Source organism: Sapajus apella, unplaced genomic scaffold, assembly GCF_009761245.1.
Source record: "Sapajus apella isolate SASKATOON/1434 unplaced genomic scaffold, GSC_monkey_1.0 scaffold23, whole genome shotgun sequence".
Classification (NCBI taxonomy): domain Eukaryota; kingdom Metazoa; phylum Chordata; class Mammalia; order Primates; family Cebidae; genus Sapajus; species Sapajus apella.
The window spans coordinates 10,826,704-10,844,007 of record NW_022436963.1 but is presented as its reverse complement, the minus strand read 5'-3'; the positions used below and the strand labels follow the sequence as shown (position 1 = coordinate 10,844,007).

Below are 17,304 nucleotides of genomic sequence, written 5' to 3'. Positions count from 1 at the left end.
AAACTTATGAAATGTTAGGAAGATTGCTTTATTATAAAAGTGAAAAAGAAAATGACTGTAAAATCTTTTTCAGAAGATCCTGTCTCCTCCTCCTCTTGCTTTTCACCACCTTTGAAAGAGATTGTATTCCCTATGCTGAAACCCAGTATCTATGGACTGGGGTCCCTACTAACACATCTGGCCCTCTTTCTGAGGTTGGTCACTGGTTATGGTACCCAGTAGGCTCAGCCTCTCAGCCCTGCAGAGGCTACCTCCACAGCCCATCAGTTAATCACATGCCTAAGCGCTGCATTGCTGCCTGCTGTAATACCAACACAGCTGTTCTGCTCCATAAAGCGGGGTCCGATCTGCACACAGGAGCCATTACAGTATTTCTCTGTGCTTTAATGAACAAGCTTTGAAAGCAAAACACTTTCCAAAATGAACCTCCACAACATCCACTGTGACTCTTCTCTTGGCACAGAGAGAAAAGCTATCACTTTAGGAAATTGTGACCATTTGCTGGAACCTCTGCAGTGGGCTTTCAAATGTAATTTTCTTCATAAAAATCTGAGAGATGAGCTGATAAGAAAGAGAAGCTGTTTTCTCATTCTTTGATGATACAAAATAATGCTCCTTCTAAATAGATAATTGACAATGCAAATACTACATAAAAATCTGTATCTTGTATGCTAACTTGCCTTCTCAAAAATAAATGTTTGCTGAGAACTTGGGTGGATTTGTTGGCAAATAAGTCCATATACTCAGAGACCCTTAATATTAATGGTAGATACCAACTGGTTTTCCTGGCATCAGATGGGTAAACCAAGGATGTAAGGGCTGCCCAAAGTATAAAACTACAAAATAAATATATAAATTACTATAATAAAGTAAATTAAGGAAACTTAACACCTAATAAACTTTTTACCTAAGTTAGGAAAATCTCTATAAGTACTTGAGCCACTGTAATCCAAATCATCGCATGGTGACTTGCCTCCTGATATTAAAATCAAAATGTTTCTTTACACATTTTTAAAGAAAAGGCACACATGATGAATTCCCAGAAACCTCTGTATTAGGTGTGACAAAGGAAATGGTAACTCAAAGTAGGAGTGAGAGTTAACCCAATGAAGTGAAGCTACAGTGTCATGAGAACTTCCAGGGCCAAAAGAAGGTTATGTAATTTTCTCAAAGTAAGAGGGACTTTTATTTTAGCTTAAGGGGGAAATAGAACACAACCTCTGTGGGTGATATTCCATCCCTACAAATCACACCCACCCACCCACAGAAACCTATTTTTTCATTTCCACTGTCCACACTGTAATCCAAGTTGTTATCATTTATTCCTTTAGCTCCTGCATGAGGGTATTTCTTGCTGCTGCTCCCATTTATATTCTTTTTCTCTCCTAATCCAATCATTTTTTTTTCATTTGATAAAATACACATAACAATAATTTACTATTTTATTCATACAGTTTAATGTCATTAAGTACACCCACAATGTTGTACATCACAACTACTCATTTCCAGAACTTTGTCTTCTCAAACTGAAACTTTGTAGCCATTAAACAGAGTAGCTGTACCCCCAGCTATGATTTTCCATCTCTATAAATTTGCCTATTCTAGGTACTGTATATAAGTGGAATCATACCATATCTGTCCTTTCGTGTCTGGTTTGACTTAGCATAAGGTTTTCAAGATGTTGTGGCATGTATCTTCATTCCTTTCTTTTTTAAGACTGGATACTATTCCACTGTAGGCATGTACCACAGTTTGTTTATCTATTCATCTGTTGGAGGACATTTGTTTTCACCTTTCGGCTATTGTAAATAATGCTGCTATAAACATTGGTATACAAGAATCTTTTGAGTCCCTGTTTCCTATTCCTTCAGGTATATACATAGAAATGAAATTGCTGGATCATATAGTAATCTATGTTTAACTTTTTGAGGAATTGCCATCCTGTTTTCCACAACAGCTGCACAACTTTGCATTCCCGGCAGTAACGCACAAGGGCTCCAAGTTCTCCACTTTCTCACCAACACCTGTTATTTTGCAGGTTTTGTTGTAGTTTCCCTTTGTTTTCTAGTAGCCATCTAGTAGTTTTCTAATGAGTTTGAAGGTGTATCTTACTGTTATTTCTATTTGCATTTTCCTAATGAATAGTGACGTTGAGCATCTTCTCCTGTGCTATTGGCCACTTATAGATATTCTTCTGAGAAATGTTTGTTCAAGTCCTTTGCCCATTTATTGGATTGGCTTTGTTTTGTTGTTGTTGAACTGTAGGAGTTTTTAAAATATTTGCAATATTAACACCTTATTAGAGAAGTAATTTACACATATTTTCTCCATTCTGTAGTTATCTTTCCACTCTCTTGATAGTGTCCTTGCATACACAAAAGTTTTTCACTTCGATAAAGTCCAACTTACCTATTTTTGATTTGTTGCCTGTAGTTTTAGTATCATATCCAAAAAGTTATTGCCAAGTTCAACGTCATGAAGCTTTTCTCTCATGTTTTTTTCTAGGATTTTTATAGTCTTATCTCTTACATTTAGGTCTTCGTTCTATATTGAGTAAATTTTTGGATATGGCTCGGTAAGTATCACACTTCATTCTTTTGCATGTGGATACCCAGTTTTCCCAGCACCATTTGTTGAAAAGACGATTTCCCCCATTGGACAGCTTTGATGTACTCGATCATATATGCTAGGGTTTATTCCTTATCCAAAATACTTGGAAACGGAAGTGTTTCAGATTTTGGGATATTTACATCATACTTATCAGTTGAGCAGTCCTAATCTGAAAATCCAAAATGCTCCAATGAGCATGTCTTTTAGTGTCATGTTAGCACTCAAAAAGTTTCAGATTTTGGAGCATTTAGAATTTTTGATGTTTGACCTGTATGTGTATGTTTATGTATGTGAGTATGTGTGTATGAACCTGTCCTTATGCTAGTGCCACACTGTTTTGATTATTGTAGCTCTGTAGTAAGTTTTGAAATCAGAAAGTGTGAGTCCTCAAACTTTTTTTGTCTTTTTCAACATTGTTTTGGCTATGAATTTTGTATCACTTTAATTTGCATCACATAAATTTTAGTATCACTTTAATTTCTGCAATAAACTGGCATTTTGATAGGACTGGCATTAAATTTGTAGATCATTTTGAGTAATATTGTCATCTTAACATTATTAAGCCTTCCGCTCCATCAACACAATATATTTTTGCACTTATTTATGTCTTTCTAATTTCTTTCAGCAATGTTTTGCAGTTTCCAGTTCAATTTAACCTTGACACACCAGCTAGAGGAAGCTTTTAAAATTATCAGTGAAATTGTGTCTGCCTAAAACATTTCAGTGACTTCCCAATGACCTTGAAAATATAGCAATATCCATATGGTCTTCCACAAGCCAGAGTTCACCTTCTTCTCCATTATCTCATATGATTCTCCACTCATTCTCCCACTCCTCATTCTCCACTCGCCAGCCACTGTGTTCTGTGATCAGTTTCTAGAACTTGTCAAGCTTTCCTCACCTCTAGGTCTTTGTATACATTGTTTCCTCTGCTTGAAACAACTGTCTCCCCTTGGGTTTCTTTCATCTCTCAGGTTTTGCATAAATATAATCCCTTCAAAGAGTCAATTTCTGATGATCCTTGGTAATTAGTTTTCCCCATTTTATCACTACTTCCTGCCTCTGTCCTTGACAGCACTTAGCTCAGTGCAGAGCTAGGTCCAGTCGTCCCTGCTTATCCTCAGGGAATACATTCCAAGACCCCTAAGCATATACCTGAAACCTCAGAAATTACCACACCCAATACGCACTATGCCTTCTCCTATACATACATACCTAAAGTTCAGTGTATGACTTAGACACAATACTCTTGCACTTTGGATACATTATGAAGTCAAATGAGGGTTACTTGAACATATGTGCTCAAGGGCACAGTTAATGAGGGCAGTTAATCTAATAACCGAGACAGTACAAAGTGACCAACAGGCAGGTAGCATAGACAGTGTGGAGATGCTGGACAGAGGTACGATTCCTGTCCCAGGCGGGACAGAGTGTGATGGCACAATATTTAATCACACTACTCAGAATGGCACACAACTTAAAACTTAAAAATTGTTTATTTCTGAAGTTTTCAACACAGTATTTTTGGACCACCGTTGATTGCAGGTAAGTGAAACTGCAGAAAGGGAAATGGAGGATAAGAGGAGACTTGTGCATTTGATTGTGCTTTTCTCTGTGCATTTTCTGAATCCCTCAGGGTAAGAGACTTAGCTATGTCCTCTGAGCCTGACACATTGTTGACCTGCAGGAAAATGTAATTAAATGAAAACTATCAATACCATCCGATAGCATGCAGGCACGAAAGTCTTGTCAAGATTTTCTTTCCTCCAAGGCCAGCTTACCTTCTTTTCATTCTGGGTTCTGCTATTACCTGAAGGGTGTTCAGAGTACCTGCGTGGAATCCCAGAACAAGGAGGTGAGCTGTCGAGAATGACAGTACAGGTAGGGTGGCTGTGCAGGTGTGTCTGAGGTACAAGAGCAGGTTTATCCTGTGGCGGAGAACTTTCCCAGGTCCAACGCTTCTCCATCCTCTCCTGGTGTCTCAGATAGGATAGAGAGAAACTTCTTTCAGAATGGCCCCATCCAGCAGTGTTCTTCAGGCCCTCTACAGCATGCATGATGGAAATGTCCAGAGCTGAGGCCAGCCAACCCTCCTGGGCATCATTACACAAGAAAATGAGCTCTCTCATGGGAGTTTGGAACACGCTGTTCCTACTTTGCTGTTTCCCAGGAATTAGGCATCAGAAGTGATCCCAGCACCTTCACAGGACCAGCTTTTACCAAGAAGCTCCCAAGATAAAAGGGCCACACAGACTGTCCTGCCGCTGGGGGCAAATTGGAAAATCCACATAGTTTTGAGTTCTTTGTGATCAACCAGTACCCAAATGGGGCACTGGCTTCTCTCACCTCTCCTATGGATCCTTCTTTTAGTTCATTTCTGGTCCTGGGAGGTTTCCATATTTTTCTATCAACTCTATTAGACATTTTCAGGATTCTTATAACTTTTGAGGATTTTTGCCTGTATTAAATAATGTTTGGGAATACGTATTTTTTGCACATATAAATACAATATTTCACATAAATATTTTGCATCAGAACAGTATCTCATGGCACAATAGTGCAACTATAGCTAGCCCTAATTTGTTGTATATTTCAGAATGGCTGGAGAAGTGTACTTGGAACATTCCCAACTTGGGTTGATGATGGACGATTAGAGTGATGTGTATTCTGATTGCCCTGATTGGATCAGTACACATCATGTGCTTGCATCAAAATATCACATGTGCCCCATAAGTCTGTACAACTATTACGTATTCAGAAAAATTTAAAAAGAAATTCCAATTTCTCTGACTCTGTAAAAGTAATCTCAGTTTGGATCTCCTATTTACTTCAGTAGTTACCTTAAATGATCTTATGGGAAATTTACATGCAGTTAAACACTACTTATTGGCTCCACTTTAATCAATGAATTCTACTGTCATTTCATAGTACCTAGAAAATTGTATTACCTTTAGGATTTCTGCTTTCATGAAGTTAATGATACTTTTTCAAGCCTAAACATTAAAATTTTCAATAGTTTTCTCCAGTGTTTGGAAATTTTTTTTCATCCGGTTTAGTGCTCATAAATACTGTTCATTTGTCTACCTGAATAGTTAGTCAAACTTTCTAGTAAAGTTACTTAACACTCAAGTAGAAAAAAAAAAAAAAAGCCTTGTCAAGAAGGTCAGCAAGGAACAGAAACACTCCACAGTGATGGCTGATGGTCTGAGACATACCAAGTCCCATTGAACCACATCCACTTTTGGCCTACAAAATCAGTGATTTACAGAGCAGATCTTGTCAGAAGAAGGAAAAGTTTAAACTCTACATCATTAAAATAAGTGTTGAAAGATCCTTTGTTCCAGTGTCACAGCTCACTCTACAGCTTTAGGGCATTGTGTTTCTTCATTGTGCACAGTGAAGAACAAAGTTCAGTTCTAAAACCTCCAGATAGACCTAAAATCATCAGCTCTGAGTGCCACGTCAATTCTGGTGACAGGATGGACTTTACCATCTTACATTCATTCAATGGACACATACTATTGAAGCCTGCTTCCCAAGGATGTGCTAGGATTCTCTGATGAACAACACCTTGCTCATCTGTGAATAAGACCTTGCTTCCACCCTTGTGAGGCTTCCTGCTGAATGCAGATGTCTTTAGAACATAAGAAATGCCCAGAAAATGCCAGCAATTGCTACATTTTCTTGTTTTCCAGGCAACTCTACAAACTTAGAGATGTTCCTGGATACACTGATTGACCTAAGCTCTCCCGTGTATCCAGCAAAAAATTTTCTGGTAGCAAAGCCAAGGGCAAAATGAAATATTCTATATACTCTAAGATATCTGAGATTAAAGCATTCGGAGTCTCTCAACAACAGAGCAATTTAGGTAATTCCTTGCACCTTTTGCTATATAAAAAGTGAGGAGACACTTTGGGAGGTTGAGGTGGGGTGGATTGCCCGAGGCCAGGCATTCGAGACCAGGCTGGCCAAATGGTGAAACACTGTCTCTACTAAAAACACAAAAATTAGCTGGGTGTGGTGGCACATGCCTGTAATCCCACCTACTCAGGAGGCTGAGGCACAAGAATTACTTGAACCCAGGAGGCAGAGGTTGAAGTGAGCTGAGATCACGCCACTGCACTCCAGACTGGGCTACACAGCAAGACTCTATCTGGGGGGGGGGGGGGGGGCGGAAATGTGAGGGGAGGTAAACAGGGGAAACTGAAATTCTGTTTCCTGGGGAATGGGAGAGGAAGGGTAGGGAGATACTCAGAGATAGATGGGCAACCTCTGCCACTCACACACATGATTTTTCATTTAATTCCAAGATTTTGCAGATGTCAAAGAACCCTGACACTTTAGGTACTAGAGTTCTGTTTATCTCAAAAAGCCTGGAGCCCTGACATACCCAACAGCGAGTCCTCCAGGAAGCCCCTGAGGACGTAGTGCTGCTCCCACAGGACAGAGATGTTTGCAATGACAGGATCTCCAATTCATACATATCTCAAGCCTTTGTCAGGAGGGTTCTTCCAGCATTAATCTTTCACTCTTAATGAGGTCATTAAATCTGAAGGCTTATTCTCTATGTTGATGATAATATGCTTATCTTACAACAAAGCAGGGGTGACTTATTCTTTCAACACAAATTGAGTGCCTTCTGTATGCAGGATACTCTGCTAGGGGCTGGGAATCAAACAGTAAATGAGACAGGTGCGATGTCTGTCCTAAATGATTTCACAGACTAGAAGATGAAGATACCAAGTAATGTGGGGGGTGCAGAGCATGTATGATATGTTATAGCAAAAGTTAGGGGCCTGAATCAGTCTTGGGAGCTCCGAGAATCTTCCCAGAGACATAATATCAAAGCAGTAAAAAGATCTACATATAAACAATGCAACCAACTATCCAAGTGTTACACCAACTAAAACCACCAATAAACTTTGAACAGTGAAAAAAAAATATCAAAGCAAATTGTGAAGGGAGGCATTAACCAGCAAAGGAAGTAAAGGGTATTGAGGGAAGTTAGGTATAAAAGCCAGGTCAAGGAAAAAACATATTGGAAATCTAATGGCAAAGAGACTGGATGCTTTCAAGGTCCTGAAAATCCCAGTGTGGTTAAACCTAAGAATCTAAGATGGGAAGTCACATGAAAGGAGCCCAGGAGAACGTTGAAGGTGATGTGAGAGTGCTCTGCCTTTATCCTATAGAAAGGAGAGTCAGGGAATTCTAAGCTGAGAAGTCACAGAATTCATTCATTCCACCAGCTCTGAGGGCCAGCTACATTTTGGTGACAGGATAGATTTCACCATCTTCCATTCATTCATTGGACAGGTACTATTCAGACCTGCTTCCCAAGCATTCACACTATGCTTGGAATCTCTGATAAACACAACCCTGCTCCTGAGGCAAGAAAATAGGGTGTAGAGACAGGGAATTTAAGGCCAATTTTTGCTGATTTCCTAAAAGAAAAAAAAAAACCAAGGTCTGGAGGCAGGAAACCTAAGGCCAATTAACACCAACTTCCTAAAGCTCAACCTAAAGGAAAACCCCATTTCCTCAGCAGAGTAGCAGAGGATCAAAGTACTCTCCCTGCAGCCCTTCTCCTCCACCTTGGCTCAGATAGAAAGGGAGAGTAGAGTGCCTTGGATTGGCCGCAGGCCAACAGGGACCATGCCTTCATCTGTATAGGGTGCCAATTCACTGCAGCCTTTGATTAGCCACAGGCCAAAACCTTCATCCAGATAATGGGTAGCTGATAAGAACCTCAAATGGGGTACTTAAAGCCCAGAAAACTTGGGGCCCGTGAGCTGCTTGCTGGGGCCCACTCCTACCCTGAGTGCTTTCTGGCTTTCATACATTCCTGTGTTTGCTGCTTCATTTCTGCATTTCATTCCTCTGCTACTTTGTGCATTTTGTTCAAAATGCCAAGGACTTAGACAGCTCGTAGTCAAGACCCCCCACTGGTAGGTAACACTTCTGCCCTTATGAGGCTCCCTGCTGAACAGAGATGTCTTTATCAAAATATTAAGATGACAGATGGGTAGCAATTCTTAAGAACCCAAAATGCAAGCAGTCCTGGCTCAGAACAGCTCCCAGGACTAGGTGGTGGGTTACCACGGAAGAGGTAAAAGGAGAAAAACTCTAATAGGAACTTGGTCTCTGTGAAAGCAGCAGTGGGCTGGAGGGGAAAAAAAAAGGTGCCACAAGGAACACTCACCGGGTGCCCTTCAAGGAAGGGAGAAATAAGGAAAGCAGGAGCAAAACATCAGTGAAGTTTTAAATAAACAGTTGTTTAAAGGCCGGTTCATAGCAGGGCCTCTGCAGCCTTATTACAGCACATTTAGAATTTTTCCAAAACACTCTTATAAGATAATTAACCTAATTTGGCGTGTTGCAAAGTCATTTGAAATCTCCATTTGGTGAATGAAATAATATATTCACCAGCATGTGTATTTTAGTGATAACTCTGTTTATCAAGGGCCAGAGGAACCCAATCTGCAGGCGCGTGCCTCTGCGTGAACCTAGGGGCTGGTAATTATCTCTTGCCAGACTTGCCACCTGTAATAAGTTTGTTTGTGATGTGGCTCGGTTTTTAAAATAATACCAGTTTGTCTCTAGAGACCCCCATCTGAGGATTTACACATAATACGATAAAACTGAAAGGAGGGAAGGATCCCATACTAATCAAAACTGCCGTTAAGGTATACTTAAATCAAATATGGTTTTTAGCTGCTTTAAGTTTTATCTCAAAAAAGCCCATTTAGTCTTTTCGTTGCTATTTCAGATGTTTCAGAACTAATCCCATATTAAGAAACATGCCATTGGGGGCCATCAAGATGCATATATTTTAATTACATGATTCACTTAATTAATTTTGACAGAGGGTTTCACAACATAAATCCCAAGCCAGTCTAGTTTCCCCTAGAAAAACATTGCGCATGTAATCCTTATTCGCAAAACTCTCTGCTGAGGATGCGGTTTTAAAAGCCAGCATTTTAAACTGCTTTGATTATTAATAGCAACATGACAAACAGGCACACTTCTAGGAACATCATGGAGTCCCACTCAATCTGTCCCAATTTATATGAACGTGGTTCAGGACTGCACTACTGTTCATTAGCTTTACTTCTGCTGAGATCTGGAGGTAAACATTTAAGCTAACTATAGAGCTTAAATGTTGGATTAATGAGAAAAGTCATGTATTCCAAAGGAAGTGATAAAGCAAGTCCCAGAAAGAAACTAAGTCAGTTGCCCCGCCGTGTCTCAGACTCTGAGTTGCTCCAGGATGGAGGCCATATGGCTTCATGACTATTCTACTGTCTATGACAGGGCTGGCCTGTCATAGGTCCCCAATAAGCATTGCTATATCTACCTGTTGTTCTTTGTCTCTAGCATGCACCTCAGCCAGGAAATGTTCTTTCATTCCCCATCATTCAATTTCAAGAGGCAGGAAATCCTCATTCATTCTGCCACAATTACTCTAGCTAAACAAACCCACTTGCTCTACAAAAGCATTTTGCATCTTTCAACCAACTGCTCTGGATTTTTACCATGGAGTCTAGTAGATTCCATTACCCTTTCTGCTCACTCAGTCAGATGTTTGGTGACCTCCTACTGTGATACAGCCGAACAGTTCCTGCCCTTCAAAAGCTGACAATTCTGATAGTGTACCAAATCTGGCCCTCTTGCAGGGGGACTAGAAAAGCAATTCCTACGTCTAAGTGTCCTTTTCCATCCCTTGTGCATGTTCTGAATTTCAAATATGCACCGTGGATCTCTTACTCTGCACAAGTAGTGGTATGCCATGAGCTCTGCTATTTGTTTACAAGCCTCACTTGGAGCTGCCTCTACAGACATTCCAACTCTAAGCCTGGACTCCAGTGTTTTCCAAACTCAAGTACGTATATAAATTGCAGGAGGGTCTCAACTGATTTAGTGTGGCTGGGGTGGCAGGGCCTGAGATTCTGCATTTCGAGCAAGTTTGCACGTATTATCAATGTGGCTGGTCTGCAGCCCACACTTGGAAGAGCAAGGGACAGGTTCACACTGAGAGATAAACTTCCCAGTTATTGTGTAAGTAAAGGTAACATTTTGCTTCCTCTTTCTCCCTTGAGGTGATCTTTAATTCTAATTTACAATTTCTCTTTAGTATCAAATTCTGATTTTGTTGGTGTTCCCCAGTACTCATAAAAACCAGCACCACAACCTCAATTAGTTCCACATGGGAACACAGCCATAAAAGTAGACTCACTTCACCCTGGTACCATTTGTCATTTCAATCACTGAAGACACACAAATTAAAAAGGGAGAAAGAGAGAGAGAAACAATAAAGTACCTTATATCCCATGTTCCCCTGTTTATCTGAAGGTGTTGATTACCTGGAGGTAATTTTTTTTCTTGTAAAGTAATTTATTTTAAATAAAAAAAGGTCAGATAGCTATTTCATTTATCACTATTACAAAGGAGTCTAACCCAGTGATGGAGAAAAGGAAGGAGAAATTAATTACAAGTCAGAAGCTGCAATAACACTCTCGGTAATTGTGACAAAAATTTTAAATTAACATTTCTGTCACTGAGAGAAGTTTGATTAATTTTACAATTGGAGATGCTATCACCAGAATATTGGGGGGATCGGAGGACACAGCAGTTTGCAGTTTGCAACACAGATTCGCTTCTTTAAGGCTGAGACTATATCTGCAAGGCACCTTCACACTTTATTAACAGCTCAATCAGTGCCATGCTGGAAATAATTAGCCAAGAAGCCATGGAGTAAATAGATCTTGACTGGCAAACCATGTGAAAAGAAACGCATGGGATTCTTCTCTGTAGCCCTAACAAAGCAGACCTTGTTTTCTGTGTTACAAAGTATCCGGGGAAGACTGCTGTTGCCACTGTGATTTTCTCTTTGGGAAATAAAACAACAGCAAGCAGCAGTTAGACTTTTTCATTCACATTTTATTTAAAGGTGTTATGCTGGGAGGGCTGGGAGGGCTGGGAGGGGACCCAAGGTCTAAACGATAGAAATTAAGATAAAGGAAAGGGTTTATTAATAACGTACTTAAAACTAGCCAAAAATGTTCTTCCCATGACGAATTTATCAATGATCTGTGATGTTTACTGATCTCTAGTGAAAACAACATTTAACACTTAGTTAAGGGCTTATTATGTTCCTGGCACATAAATTCAAGGGGCTTTATTTGCATTAATTGATTCAAGCCTCATAATGACTGTTTACAGTAAATTCTATAATTATCCTCATTCTATGGATACCTTGGTGCTGTGGCACAGGGAGGCTAAGAAGCTTACCTAACATTGTGGATCTAGGAAGTGAGGAAAAGAGCCAGAACGGGCAAGCTGGCTGCAAAACCTGCAGTCTTAATCGGGGAGCACCAAACTACATCCTGTGAGCCAAATGCAGCCCCTCACCTATTTCAGTAAAAAGTTCCACAGAAACAGAGCCATACTCATTTATTTACATATTGTCTATCATTATTCTTCACTACTGACAGCTGGGTAGTTGCAACAGGGAGTATGACTCATAAAGCAAAAACAGTTTATTATTTGCCTTTTACAGAACAAGTTTACCAACCCCTGCTGCTAACCACGATGTCATATTGCTTCTTAGATCATTTCTACATTAACTCACAGCATCCAGGGAAAACCCAACAGTGAAAGACACTTCGGGACGCTGAAAAGTCAAGTGTCAGGGAAAAATGTGAAACTAAAGGGATGGAAAACTTACTTGCAAATCCTATTTGCCAACTTTTTAATTTATTATAGGCCCCCAACAGTGTTACATTAGATTCTAATGTAAAACCTATCTTTCAACTTGTGGAGGAAAGCTGAAAAGAAATATGTTTTCTTTGTACATGACCCCTGTAGTCAAGGAGATGGTGGTTTCTAGCACAGATCACTGGGCCACTCCTCAGGGAAGTGGACCTAGGAGAACAGTATTTCTTTCTCTCTGCTGAGATCAAATGGAACTGCATGGCAAATTATGGTTTGAGATTACTGCTCACATTTATATATTTTGGGTCTTTAGAGAAAGTTTGAGAACACATGGGTATTTTCCAATTCCCACAGGATTAAAAAAAAGAAATACAATCCAACTTAAGAAAGTACAGTTCTCCTGAGTCCGAGCTATTTAACTGTATAGGTTGGGAGACAAACGTGGTAGAATCAGGAAGAGAGAGAAGACTAGAAGTACAGAGAGAATGGAGAGGATTTTTTGAAAAAGGGTAAGAGAAATCATCAACAATTACTCATGTTTCATATTAACATGTATTAACTGGCACTCAATAGAAGCTCCTGGCCTGAAACTTAAGCCTTACATGACATGAGTTAGGGTGGTATGAGGGTGACTCAGCTGGGAACGAAAGCTTAAGCACTCTGGGAACATCTATAATAATCATTCACCTATATAATCGGAGGAGAGAAGTCACACATTGAAAAGCAGAAATAAAAGTAGAAATTAAGAAATAATCTCAAAATCAAAAGAAAAACGCCGAAGGGAATATGAAGTGTTTCATGTTAAAAACTATTTAAAAGTCATAGTAACTAAAATGATTGCATTGACCTGAAAGTAGACAGGCAGAAAAAAAAAATAGAAAATGAATTAAACCTTAAAATATGTACGCACTCAATACAGACAAAAGGGGGCATGTAAATCAGTGAAAGAGATATTTCATAAATGGTCCTTAGGCCCCTCCTGACAAAATGTTAAATATCTACTTCTCTTATATATCAAAGTATGTTTTAGGGGAATTAACATGTTTTTAAAACTTGGATCTTATAAGAACTAAAAGAGTATAGGAGCATATTTACTCACTCTCAGGATGAAGGAATCAAAAAGAAAGACTCTGGAAAAGATCTGAGAAATATTTGTCATCATAAAAATGAAATGAAAACCTCATTGTTAAATACCAAAGTCAGACAAAAAGCCTGTAAACAATTTATTCTATGAGTTTATAAGAAAAGATACTTTAATTACAGTGGACAACACAAAACAGTAATAAATAAAAATAAGGGGAAACACACAAAAATTCAGTGAGTGTAAGAGTAAAACACTTGAAAATCCCAAGCTATTAAAACAATAAAGATTTTTATAACAATTAAAAGACACCCATTTTGACCTAACAAATCACTAAAGATTAGAATCCATCACCCACTCCATCTGCAGTACACAGGGTTTAATACAATGGTCTCCTCAAACAATTGTCAATGATTCAAGCCCATAAAACTTTAAAAGGCCTGATTAACCCAGCAATTCCACTTTGAAAATTTTATCCTGGGGGGGTAGAAAATCACAGATGTGCAAAAAGAATGGAATGAAAGGATAGCTTCTATATAATGGACAAACATTAGAAGGCGGGAAAACCCTCTAAACTTCTAACAATAGGACATGGCTCTATAGACTAAAGGCACATCAATACAATAGAATAATGTGCAGCTCTAAAACTCCTGTTGTAAAGGATTTAAAGGTGGGGGAAATGTTTCAGTTATACCATTGAGTGAAAAGTAATTACAGCACAGTCTGTGCAATAAGATCCCTGATTCAGAAAAAAGAAAAAACATCATATGTAAAATATCTGTTATAGAAAGATGAAAGAAGGAGTAGTGTTTTTATTATTCTTTGTGCTTTCTTGTATTTTCTAAGCTTTTTTTCCAGAGGGTCAGAAATAACTTTGTAATGAGTATTGATAAATGTGTTCAATGTTCACTGTGAAAGAGAATTTGGAAACAAGGCAAAGTTGATCAAACTCTCCCAGGGACTGAGTGGAGGTGTGGCAAGAGGGTTCTGGATGGCTGGACAGAGAATCAACCCAGCATTAACTGACTAGTTATTTGGTCATATGCAAGCCCACTGAGAATTAGAACCACTGTGGGACTTCCCTATAGTACAGTGTTGCCTGGGAACCATCCTTCCTAATTTTCAGCACGTGGCAGAGGCCATGCCAAATGATCTTGGAACCCCTGGTCCACCCGCTCCAGACCCCGGGATCACAGTACTGTAAATGACTCCCTGTGACTAAAAAAAGCAAACTGACATTCCAAGACAGAAAGCATTTCATAGCGAGCATGTACAATGATTTTTCCTTCAGAAACCATCAAAAGTAAAGACTCCATTAGAAGTGCTGTCGCCCAATCTGATTCTCTCTCCCCTTTCTAAAAGCAGCAAGAAATGTTAAAAGGCAATATGATAGAAAGCTTTTAGTTTGAATCCGTATACACGTGTCTCCTCTGATGGGAAGTGAGTTCCACGTTTGAAGGTGTGGGCTTCATGCAGAGAAGAGCTCAACTGATGCTCCCTGACACCACTCCACTTAGTCCAACCGTCTCTTTCTAAGCAGAAAAGGAACAGTGTTCTTCTCCTCCTGGAAGGAGGAGAGAACACCAGCGTGTTACGTAATGAGTAATTTAGGCTTACCTGCAGAATTATGCTAATAGGGCCCATCCCCAAACAGTGCTAGTACCTGGCACAGTGCCTGACATAAACATCGAACAGATATTCCATAAATATGCTTGACATAACAGACAATTCCATGAAATCCACACTTCTTGGAAGACAACTTGGATTGTGCTCTTTCTTAAATTCCCTTTCTATATATCTAACTGGCCAGTAGGGGAGTATCTTGAATTTTACTCATTTTTATCATTCTGAGGTCATTCTATGAGGCTTGGCTTTCTAGACATGAAACACGACTCAGCTACTCATCAACACCAACCTTCAACTTCCAGTGGTACAAGTTCTTTGCTGCGTTCTGCATATTCACAGGAAGGGCATATTGCACTCACCCAGCCCATCCTGCCTAGTTGTACAAATGACAAGATGAACCAGAGAGCAGGGTAAATTAATAGCTGATTTGAGATTAGGTTTCAAGTTTTCCTCCTATCAGGCTAGACTCTGTCAGAGTAACCTTTCATTCAGCCAGTCCTCTAACAGGCAGTGCAGGTGAAGAAGATAAAACTCACACTTGCATGTAAGGAACTATATATTGTGACTTCTTTTCATGTTGAGTTACTTCCCTCCTGTCAGGTCACAGCCATCCATTCCCAATAATCAGTTTAAGTAATTAATGCAAGTCATCTAAATAGGGGAAACAGTAGGGCAGTATGGTGGTTTTGAACTGTGTGGTTGTGAATTAGAGCAAACCAGCTGGTCTATGTTTCCAAAATATACATTTCTGCCCCCTCCGACTCCCACCATCAGCCTCAGTGATTCTGACTCAGTCAGGCTGGGATGTGTTCCATGAATCTGTGCATTTCACTTGCTCCCCAGGTGACTGAGGAAGATGGCTTGAGAAATGTTTTATCTCACTATGAGCTCCAGAGATGCTGGCAGCCTCTTATGTATTTATCCACAACATTTAGCCCAATGCTTATCAAGGAGAAGTTGCTTCATAAATATTCGTTGAATTCATGTTTACTAGGGATGTTCATAGCCCCATAAAAAAACACAAAGACAGTCTACTCATTGGGGAAGGAATTTGGGGTAAATATTTGAAATCAATGTGTTATTGCTTTGCCACCGCAACAAAAAGTTCTGCTTTTTTCATTTGGCTCTCCTGGGATCCTGCCGTCTGTGCTCCCACATGCTGTACCTCAGGAAAAGATAAAAAAGGCAAGGAAACCAAGACTAATCAAGTCCTCAGTTTCCTCAGATCACACATTCCAGATCTGTCTGAATCTATGAGGCATGCCTGCCACACTTGGTCCTGAGAGGGTCATAGCAAGAACAGCAGGCGAAGTAACAGCCACAGCCACGGAGTTCCAGATGGTTTTCGCGCCACCTGCAAGCCACTTGCTTTTGTGTGAGTTACAACTTCGCCGGGTCTCAATTTTCCCATTCGTAAAATGGGGAGCTGATTTCACATTTTCTACTTTGAGGCACTCGTAAGAGAGATGAATCACACAGAGCAGGGTGAATGTGACAACTGTGTGAAAGCACTGTGTGTAAATTTGAAGATTTATATATCTAAGTCATCACTGTGAATACTATTAGTCTGTTAGTATCTTGTTTTCAGATACTCATTTTTTCAGTAATAATTATTTTAGTTTGAAAACTAGACAAGTTTTGACAACATGCATTTGTATGTACCTATCAAAGTGCAGTCAATTTATTGAAATTATTATTGCCCAGCCTCTAAACCCCCAACAGAAAGTAGGGGGAGAAAAAGTAAATATCAGCTCTCCTAACAATTCATTGTCTAAAATTTTCATGAATTAGGGTTAGTTCTCTCTGGAAACTCAGTCTTCTCAATGAACAGCATCTCCTTTTCTTTATATATCTATTATTATCACATAAGCCTGTAAATAGTCTATATATCTTAATTTTTTTAACCTACTTTTGAGATACAGAACCCAAAACACATGATTATCTGTAGGATAATGCAGAGTACATCATCATACCCTCCCTGTTTTATTGTATTTGTATGTCTTTCACCTGCCTTTGATTCCCAACTATTTGAGAAGTATATGAATACATCTTAAAAAATATAACAAATTTTAAACAAAATGAGCTTCATAAAATAAGAAATGCCACATGCCCTGTCTTAGAAACTAGCTATTTCCTTTCTTTCCATTAGTAATTTCACTGGTTCAATTTTCTTCTCCATAGAATACTGGTTTTTGATTTGCCTATTTCTCCCACCTCCCCAGTACCATTTCCCTTTCAAATTAAATTCTCCTTGTGTAGCCAGGCCTTGATCTGGT

The 17,304-nt window shown here is 39.4% G+C and overlaps 1 long non-coding RNA gene across 1 annotated transcript in view; it reads right to left on the bottom strand.

The window, feature by feature from the left end:
* Positions 1-12,950, bottom strand: part of LOC116559461 — a 123,869-nt gene extending 110,919 nt beyond the window's left edge. Inside the window, exon 1 of the long non-coding RNA XR_004272464.1 lies at positions 11,899-12,950. This is a non-coding gene — a long non-coding RNA (uncharacterized LOC116559461). The remainder of the gene's footprint in view (positions 1-11,898) is intronic.
* Positions 12,951-17,304: the final 4,354 nt, after the last annotated feature.